The 9100-nt window shown below is 40.0% G+C and overlaps 1 protein-coding gene across 1 annotated transcript in view; it reads left to right on the top strand.

The window, feature by feature from the left end:
• Positions 1 to 9100, top strand: part of LOC127655666 (SH3 domain-binding protein 5-like) — a 263875-nt gene that overhangs the window by 117726 nt on the left and 137049 nt on the right. The gene's annotated exons all lie outside the window — the stretch shown is intronic.

The raw sequence follows: 9100 nt of genomic DNA, 5'->3' as shown, positions 1-9100 counted from the left end.
CAAAAAGTGTAGTGGTCTAAACCACATAACTGGTAAACTGGTAATCAAAAGGACGCTGGTTCGATCCCCACAGCCACCACCATTGTGTCCTTGAGCAAGGCACTTAACTCCAGGTTGCTCCGGTGGGATTGTCCCTGTAAGAAGGGCTCTGTAAGTCGCTTTGGATAAAAGCATCTGCCAAATGCATAAATGTAAATGTAATCATGGCTGACTGTGAATTCATACTACATTTCTACAATTGATTATAAATTATGCTGCATCCAAGCCGCTGGGTGTCAGTGTAAGTCAAAGATGACACACAGACAAAAGTTACTGAGTGCTCCTTTAAGCATTCCAGGCCACATTACAGAAAAGTAAACTTTGAAGTCACAGGTATTGTTGCACTTGGTCTAGCTTTTCTGTTTTTTTTTTTACGCATGAACATGTTTGGTCTGAATGGCCCCTTATGATGTCTGGATAAAAATTAAGCAAGTGAATAGCAGACCTGCCAACCTGTACGCATTTTGCGTAGCGGTTACGCATTTTGAACTCAAATTACGCTGATACGATTTGTCACTCTAAAACTACGCATAACCTGGTGACCCGCCTCTTTTCACGCGCAGTCCTCAAATCAAGCAACAGCAAATGCATAAGAGTTTGACCAATCATAGCGCTGGGTTCATTTCTCAAACTAGCAAGCGGGGATGATTGACAGATACGTAAGGCAATAAAGAATCCCGCTCAATCCCGCTTCCACTCCCGCGGCCTGCCATCTGACTGATTTGAGCGAGGACAGTAGGCTACAGTCACGGTACTTTTGACTCCTAAAGGTAAACCGGCTGGGGTGGATGTGGAAAGTTGAAATATTGTATTGAGTTGATCTGGATTCGATTATCACACGGGAGTGATCGCATGGATTTATATATCTCACTCAAAATACTCCGGTATTCATGGTCACTCAGAAAAGAGGAAAACATAATTTAGCCAAATTATAAAATACTTAAGTAAAGCTGAAGAATAAATCTTAATAAAATGAATCATTATGGTTTATTGATTATGAAAGTTCTGTGATTTGTGGATGACTGATAAGCGTGAGTCTGGAGAAACAGGCGTACATTTACTCATTCTCATGATTGAAATACGTAGCTTGCATGTGTTACATTATTGTGTTAATAATAGCTAAAGTACCTAATTATGTTACATATTTATTTTGTATGAAAATTAGCGCGTTCGTTACTTGCGGATTTAAAAGTACCGTTATATCATTGCAGCGCGAGCTCTCTCACAAACACTGACGCGCGCGCAGAGAGAAGATAACTGTAAAATGAAAATTGACGGGCTAAGTTTAAATTTGTATTATCCACCCGTGTTTTAGAATTCGTTAAATGACGTACGTTTTACTGTTAACAGACCTTCCTATATCGGATTCGTCTAACTTGATATTCTTTTTAGAATAAGTGATTCGTTTTGCTATTATTGGACTCCTGTCTATTCATTGTCAACTATTTTCTATAAATATGTTTGTATTGGCTAACGTTTATTAAGTAATGCGTGTCCTGTTTAAAATGTGTAATGTTCAAATGCAAAGACAGCTCGTCACAAATAAAAGCATTTTCTTTGAGATTTAGTATCATATTTGGAAATTGGAATAATAAATTACAATTTATCTTAAATGTAAACACAATGTTCCTGTTTTTTTTTTTTTTTTTTTTTTACTGTTTTTTTAGGGGTTTCTTAATTTTAGACTAGTTGACCAGCACACATTACAATGCAATATTAATCATGAATAAAAATGGTTTTGAGCAGTACTATTTAAACTGGACTCTCACTGTAAATTGCAGTGCTAGAGAAATTTTCTGATTTGGGTCGAATTTAAAAAACCTTAGAAGTCAAAACTAGAATTATGAAGATAGGCATACATGCGTATGCGTATACTTGCAAAGACATGTGTTTGTGTGTCTCTTGCATTCTCAAAAAATATATGCCAATATATTGTTCTATATATGTAGTATATTATATGTTATAGTAATCTTATAGAAATAGGCTATAGGCCTATTATTTTGGGACATACTATAGAAGTATTACAGTATTTTGGGACAGACTATAGAAGTATTATAAGACTGTAGGCTACTGTAGGAGGGTAAGGTCATTATAGAGATCATAAGTGACCTGGGCTACACATCACTAAAAATCTTATAGTATTACTTGTATATAGGAACGGATTATGGCAGACAGACGGCCTACATGATGTTAAGAGGATATATTGTGTGTGTGTGTGTGTGTGTGTGTGTGTGTGTGTGTGTGTGTGTGTGTGTGTGTGTGTACGCTCGCACCTTGCAGTTAATCAAAATGGCTTCAGATGAGGACACTGACAGGGAGAGAGAAGGCAGCAAACCTAAAAAGAAGCGGGTCTTTGCCCCTCTAAAATATCAAGAGCAGTGGCCATGCCTCCGCCCCTCTAAACTGCCCAATCATGCCTTTTGCACTTTGTGTAATTATGATTTTGACATTGGCCACCAAGAAGCTACAGGTAATAATGTAGCTATCATATATATGGCTAATTAAACAATTGAATGCAATTCATTTATGGATATCAGTTAATATAAGCACACATACAATTAAATATTGATCATGAAAAAAATATTTTTAAGCAGGTGTACTGAAAAAAAGTATAGCGTAGTAGTGCAGAGCAAGTGATATTTTTAGAATCCGGTGAAATCATAGTTTTGCCTAATCACTTTTACAGTCTACCCTATAATTACGAAGAGAGGCTTTAGAGTGTGTGTACGTATGTTTTTTGCAGACTGTCGACGGCATGTGGAGGGCAAAAAACATTTAAAAAATGTGGCTGCTACAGACTCAGTGCCTAGAATTAACTGATTCTTCGTACAACCATAGGATTTGAGACCAATCCGCGCCGAAACCCTTTACACTACATTCATTGTAGAACACAACTTGCCATTAGCTTCTGCAGACCATGCCGGACCTCTGTTTAAGAAGATGTTTCCTGATAGTGAGATAGCCAAACAGTATGGCTGTGGCAGAACTAAGACATTTACATTTACATTTATGCATTTGGCAGACGCTTTTATCCAAAGCGACTTACAGAGCCCTTATTGCAGGGACAATCCCCCTGGAGCAACCTGGAGTTAAGTGCCTTGCTCAAGGACACAATGGTGGTGGCTGTGGGGCTCAAACCAGCATCCTTCTGATTACCAGATTACCAGTTATGTGCTTAGACCACTACACCACCACCACTCCCCTAAGACTGCTGCCATAATAAAAACACTGGCCTGGCATGATGATGAGTGCATTACAGAAGCAATGAAGCACTCTCCATACAGCCTTGCTACAGATGGGAGCACAGATATGGAGGACATAAAAATGTACCCCATTGTAGTGAAGATTTTTAATGCCAATCTAGGTAGGGTAGTTGTGATGTTGCTTAAGATTTGTGAATCAAGAGAATCTACTGGGAGAGCAATATTTGAATTGCTTGATGGTGAACTGACAAAGAGAGGCATACCATGGTCAAATTGTGTCAGTCTTGCAGCTGACAATGCTGCAGTTATGCAAGGTTTGGTGAAAGGTGTAGCGGCTTTTTCAAGGCACAACATCCGCGATATCTACCTAGTTGGTTGTCCCTGCCACCTGATACACCTAGCTGCAGAGAGGGCATCCAGGCAGCTTAGTGTGAACATCGAAGACTTCCTCATTACCATCTATTACTATCTAGACAAAAGCAGCAAGAGAAAGTCGAACCTACGTGATATTCAAATCACGTGTGACACAGAGGTGAGGAAGATCCTCAAGCTGGCCTCCACAAGATGGCTGTCTCTGGGGCAGTGTGTGAACCGTTTACTGCAACAGTGGGATGCTCTTACTGTTTTCTTTTGTAATGAGGTAGATGCAGGGAAGAAAAAGAGGACAAAGTTATCAGGTTCCTCCAATCTGGCAAAGCTTCCACCTGGTCCTACAAAGACCTCTAAAGCCTCACCCTCCAGCAGCATGCCAGCTAAAGTGCAGCCCAAGCTCTCCTCTATCCTACCAAAGCTGTCTGCACCTCCACCTGGTCCTACTCAGAAGCCTAAAGCTCCTGCACATCTTGCTGCAGAGTTTGACCTAACAAATTTCCTCTTCAAGCAAAACGAAATTGGAAAAAGAGCTGCAAAAGAAAAAGAAAAAACAAAGGCAGAAAGAACCGAGAAAGAAGAGAAAACGATCTGACAAAACCTGAGAAGGTACTTCAGTTCCTCACCAACCCTATGTCAAAAGTGTATTCACTCTTTCTGAAGAGGGTCATACCAGTTTTTGACATCAGCAACCAAATACTTCAAAAGAGGAGCCATGCATTCATATCCTGCTTCCAACTTTGGAGCTGCAACTGCAAAAGATATTGCTTTCATTCTGCAAGCCTGAGCATGTGATCACTATGTTGAATGAAATTGGTAGAGGTATCAGGCCAACCATCACAAGTGAAAAGCAGCTGCCTGATGAGGAACTCTCAATTGGGCATGAGACCCAAGTTTTTATCCAAAGCCAGGGTAACCTAGAGCTGAAGCCTTTCTATAGGGATGTGAGGAAGTTCTTTTCATCTGCAGCTGACTACATGCTTTCCAAATTTCCATTTGGAGATGAGCTGCTTATGCATGCTGTTGTGGCCAACATAGAGAAGAGGCTATCTGTGAAATTCTGTTCTGTTGACTTCTTCATCAGTCGCTTTCCTTCTATTTTGCCGGATAGTGTAACAGTGGATCAGGTAGAGGATGAGTTCAGGATGTATCAAACCACCAGCTTTGATTCCAGCATCCTCAGGAAACGTATTGATGAGGCATGGAGAGACATCAGCCTTTTGAAGAGGGGAGGCCAGGAGGTCTTCGCCAACCTCTCAGCAGTCATGCTTGGAATACTAGTAATATTCCATAGCAATGCTGACTGTGAGAGGGTTTTCAGTCTTGTTACCAAGAACAAGACCCAATACAGAGCCAGCCTGAGCACTGATATGATCAGTGCTTTGGTTATGAAAAAGGTGAGCATGGCTGCTAAGTCTGCCACATGGAGGGCTTCAGCGACAGACTTCTCAGGAAGGCCAAGTCCGCTACCTATGAGGTAAAACAGTCTAGAGCAGCTGTCACTGCCACAAGTGATAAATCTCAACAGTAAAATGTTTATTTAGAAAGGACATGGCATGGCTTCAGTAATTTTATCTTTCTTTCAATAGTTTGCCAGTTGTCAATTTTCAAAAGGACATATTTTCTTTTGTGATTTTGAGTTATTTATATGATGTTGAAGGTCTATGATAAGGGTCATAAACCTTTTTGAATTTTCACTTCCCTTTTGTCAAATGTCCAAGTTGAAGTGAATGTGAGTGAGTGATGTAAATGCATGTCTTTTCATTAAAAATGTTCTTGCTTCCTTCATAGTGGATTTATATGTTGAATAACTAAATATGGTGGTGAGTGGGGAAATGACTATGTCCTATGACCAGGTGAAGTGATTGGTAAGCATTTGAACAAAACGATACACTATACTGATGCCCAACCAGCCAAAATGACATCAAAGACAGTGGTAATGGCACATTTTTTCCGCGTGCGTGCCGCCATGTTCATGAACCAGAACTTCGACAATAAATCAGTAAGTTGCTACTCAAAAAAGTTTTTGAAGGTTGGCAGGTCTGGAATAGGATAAACCACCTCTACTACTACTACTACTTTCAGCCAAAGAGGAGACATAATAACACAAGTGGAATAAATGACCATGGTTGAAAACTGTCACCTAGATTATGGGTGGAAGGAAGGATCTTCTCGACCCTCAAAGAAGGCTAAAATAGCTAATACATTTCTGTTAAATCAATGGAACTGCAATTTGTTGAGTTGGCAAAAATTAAATGCAACTTACACAAATGTAATGGACAACATTGGGAAAGGACACGTCATAAAATAAATCAAACATGATTTTGCTCAGGGTAGAAAATAATGGTTTTGTATCATTACAAAAACAAATTTTCTACCGTTTTCCACCTGACACTGCCAGAACAAGAGGCAGGAGGACTTAAACACTTTTGTATTTTTTGCACTGTGCTGAGCTGTGCAATTACAGAGTATGCATTATACCTAAAGCGTCAGGGTCCAATATTGTTCTCAAAAGCCTTTACTTTAGCTTGGAAATGGATTAGCAGACTCAGTATTGGAAATGTTTGACTCTAAAATCTAAATAAGCCAATGCATTTACAGTTGTGTTTGTACACTACTCAGAAACAGTATTTCTATGCAGTGATAGTGAGCTGATGTAGCTTGTAACTTGTTTCTCGATACTTTATTGAGATTAGTCCTGTTTGTTTGAATGACGTATTTGCTTTTTTGAATGAAATGGGCTCTGCATCAAGGCTTTTCATTGAGTCAAGGGTCCAAGGCAATGCCTGTCAATGAGTAACATATCCAGATGTTAAATTATGCAACGGTTACAAGTCTACGACAAGCATAGACTGACCGACAGTGACAGACGTGTAAATGGTTTACTCATTTATTATACTTAAACTGAGTTCAGATGGCACAAATATAACTTTGCCCTTCATCAAACATATTTCCAATAGCTAAAAAAGTACATAGGGAAAGGTGGCTCATGATTAACCAAAAAGAAACTGAACATATGAGTTTTGAGCAAATTGCTTGCATATACTGAATGTGTTGGAGCACTAGCAATTAACCCAATTGTTTTTTTTTATTTATTTATTTTTTTTTTATCTATAGTGTCAACAGTTTAATTATTAGCTAATTTAAATACCTAATTTTCCTATCTCTATCCTTTGCTATTTCACAAATAAATAGACTAAATTTCACATATCAAAAGATTTGATTTTTAACAGGTTGTTTGAAATCACTTGCTACTAAAAATGATGTAATCCAGTTTATTTGGACATTAGTGCTCACTCTGGCCACCATTTAAATCCTGGTTGTAGATTAAGCACAAAACGTCTAGGTTACTGTTGTAACCTCCATTCCCTGATGGAGGGAACGAGACGTTGTGTTGAGTGAAGCGACACTAGGGGACTTTCTTGAAGGCCTCGGTTACCTCTGAACTTGAAAAAAGGCCAATGAGAATTTGCATGTCCCTCCACCAGACATACAGGTATAAATGGAGGGAATCATGCCTCTGTTCATTCAGGTTTTGCACAGAGGAGCTGAGAGTAAGTTTCGGCCATTGCAATGGCTCGGTTCAGCGTCGTGGTCAGGGGGACACAACGTCTCGGAGGTTACAACAGTAACCTAGACATTCCCCGTCTGTCACTCACTTCAACGTTGTGTCAAGTGAAGCGACACTAGGGGTCCTTATTGAACCGTGTACGTGCGCTGCTGATGCAGGTGCAGGCAGGCAGTTGCATGCCAAAGCAACAGGCTGCATCAGGCTTCACATACCCTTCCCCAACACCCATAAAATCGGCATAAACCTTTTAGGTTCCCGGCATCCCGAAGGGGGGAACAAGGCGATGGGCCAAGCATGGGAGCAGGCTTTTAGCGCCTTTTCTCTCTCTATGTTTCTCGCATAGAATTAATGTGGCTGGGGCCATCTTAATGCTATCACACGCATCGGGAAGGCGTTCTTTTCCAACTCCTATTCTTTAATGGGGAAAAGTTCATGTTCTCTCGCAGTGAGAACATGAACAATCCATGAATGCTTAGCCCAGGAACTACACGAAGACGGAAAGGCCTTTTTAAAAAGACGTTCAACGTCAAAGTGTTTGCTGTAATAGAGGAAATATTACTCTTTAGAGGAGAAATGCACTCTTTTAGCACTGTCGAAACGCCCAGGGGCATACTCTGTACTGAGCGTGCAGATGGAGAGAAAGCCGCTGGAATGCGGCTTATATCCAAAAGCAAACGCTTCTTGAAGAGGTGAATGGAACAACAGTGGAATTCAGCTCGCTGATACACAAACGCTCGGCTCCGAGGAAAATATCTGAATGAATACTGTGTAACGTCTTGTAGCTGGCAATGGCAATGACGAAGACTTGACGAAGGACTGACGAACCCAAGTGCAATTTACAATAGTGAAATCCAACAAACCATACCTTCAAAGGTGAACAAAACATGAACTTGACTAAACTTCACTTGAACTTGAACTTGAACTTGACTAAACATGACTAGACTATGAACTTGACTCAACGCTACACCAACATACTTGACAAAGGACAATGGCAAACATGAGGGCTTAAATACAAGACCACCAATGAAAATACAAGACTTAAAACAATATAACAAGACAATGAAACATGAACCAATGACATAACAGAACTGATAACAAGTTAACAAGACAATAAACCAATGAAAACAAGACACATGAACATGGAGGGAAAACAGGACATCACATGACTAGGGAAACAGGAACTAAACTTTTCACAATAAAAGACATGAAAAACAGGAACCAACAGAATAAACATGACACTGCATTCCAGCTCCCTTTTATACCTGTATGTCCGGGGGAGTAGCATGCAAATTCCAATCACCAATTCTCATTGGCCTTTTCTCAAAGATATGTGGTGTCTTGGGGCTCTCAAGAGCAACCCCTAATGTCACTACATCGACACAACATCAAGTGAGAAACAGAAGGGGAACTTATTCTTACTCTGTCAGAACGCAGTACTTATTTTTCAGCAACAAATAGCGAAAAATCGACTTGTATCTCTGGGGGTGTTTTGCATATCACTCACTTGTCACTCACAGGTTTCCTGCCAACAAAAAAAAGTACATACTGACATCAAGGTCAACATGCAAGATAAGATATTGCGCATGCAGGCCCACGAAGGCCTCAGAATAAAACTCCAAATCAAATTCAAAAGACTGTTTGTGTTGCAAGTTGCAACAAACTTGACAAATCAAATTCAATTGGTTTGTACTGGAATCTACTGCTGATGCAATCAGGGAAGCATCCAGACCAGGGTAGGGTTGCACAAGCTGTGCATAAGGTCTCACTTAAGTTGAGAGGTAAAGTTCACTTAGGGCTTAGTAACTTCTTGTATGGTATATTTTCAATGAATATTATGTCAGCAAAGAAACTGATGGTCAGATGTATGTCATAGATACAGCCAATGATTAGATGTATGTTGCATGGTCAGCCAATATGT

The sequence above is a fragment of the Xyrauchen texanus genome, chromosome 15 (assembly GCF_025860055.1).
Source record: "Xyrauchen texanus isolate HMW12.3.18 chromosome 15, RBS_HiC_50CHRs, whole genome shotgun sequence".
Classification (NCBI taxonomy): domain Eukaryota; kingdom Metazoa; phylum Chordata; class Actinopteri; order Cypriniformes; family Catostomidae; genus Xyrauchen; species Xyrauchen texanus.
Note: the sequence above shows the minus strand (reverse complement) of the source record. Positions and strands in the feature narration are given on the sequence as shown.